The 664-nt window shown below is 32.8% G+C and overlaps 1 non-coding gene across 1 annotated transcript; it reads right to left on the minus strand.

Annotated features, from left to right (window-relative positions):
• Positions 1-283: 283 nt before the first annotated feature.
• Positions 284-356, minus strand: Trnat-ugu. Its single transcript has one exon. It is a non-coding gene; the product is annotated as a tRNA-Thr (tRNA).
• Positions 357-664: the final 308 nt, after the last annotated feature.

Genomic DNA, 664 nt, shown 5'->3' on the forward strand with positions numbered 1-664 from the left:
AAAAGCTTTCAACAGATGGGCACAATCACCATGACTCCCTAGGCTTATTTATGAATACTGCATTATCATGATAATATAAAAATTTAACAAGAACAAAAGAGAATGAGAGCAATGGGACTATTAAAATAAAGACACAATTTCAAATATTTTGCATTCAATGGCAATGCCCTTATATAGAAAACATGTAAAGAAACACCAAAAAAGCAACAGAAAGGTAAACTGAGTTTGCCGGATTTTATTTACATATTTTTTTTTTGTTTTCACATAAAATTTTAATGAGTACAGGCCCCAGCGAGATTTGAACTCGCGACCCCTGGTTTACAAGACCAGTGCTCTAACCCCTGAGCTATAGGGCCACACGTTTTTATTTACATATTAAGAGGGTTCCAGTTGACATGCTTTTCTTCAAAGATGAATGCAGATGTTGTTTTTAAGATATTTTTGAAGGTCAATATAATCATTTGTAAAAATATGAGTTAACTTTGTTGAGAAGAAATACTAAAAGCATACGAATAAATCACTCAGAGGAATAGTATATTCCATCCCTAATTTTTGACATTGTTCTGCCCATAACATTTACCTTTTCTATAGCGTTTTGAGTTGCTTGATCTGACAATAAGACCTTATAACCCAACATCTTCTATGTAAGGCTTTCATGCTTATT

This window comes from Microtus oregoni, unplaced genomic scaffold (assembly GCF_018167655.1).
Source record: "Microtus oregoni isolate MIOR12 unplaced genomic scaffold, Mior012 000043F_ref0000047, whole genome shotgun sequence".
In the NCBI taxonomy this organism is placed as follows: domain Eukaryota; kingdom Metazoa; phylum Chordata; class Mammalia; order Rodentia; family Cricetidae; genus Microtus; species Microtus oregoni.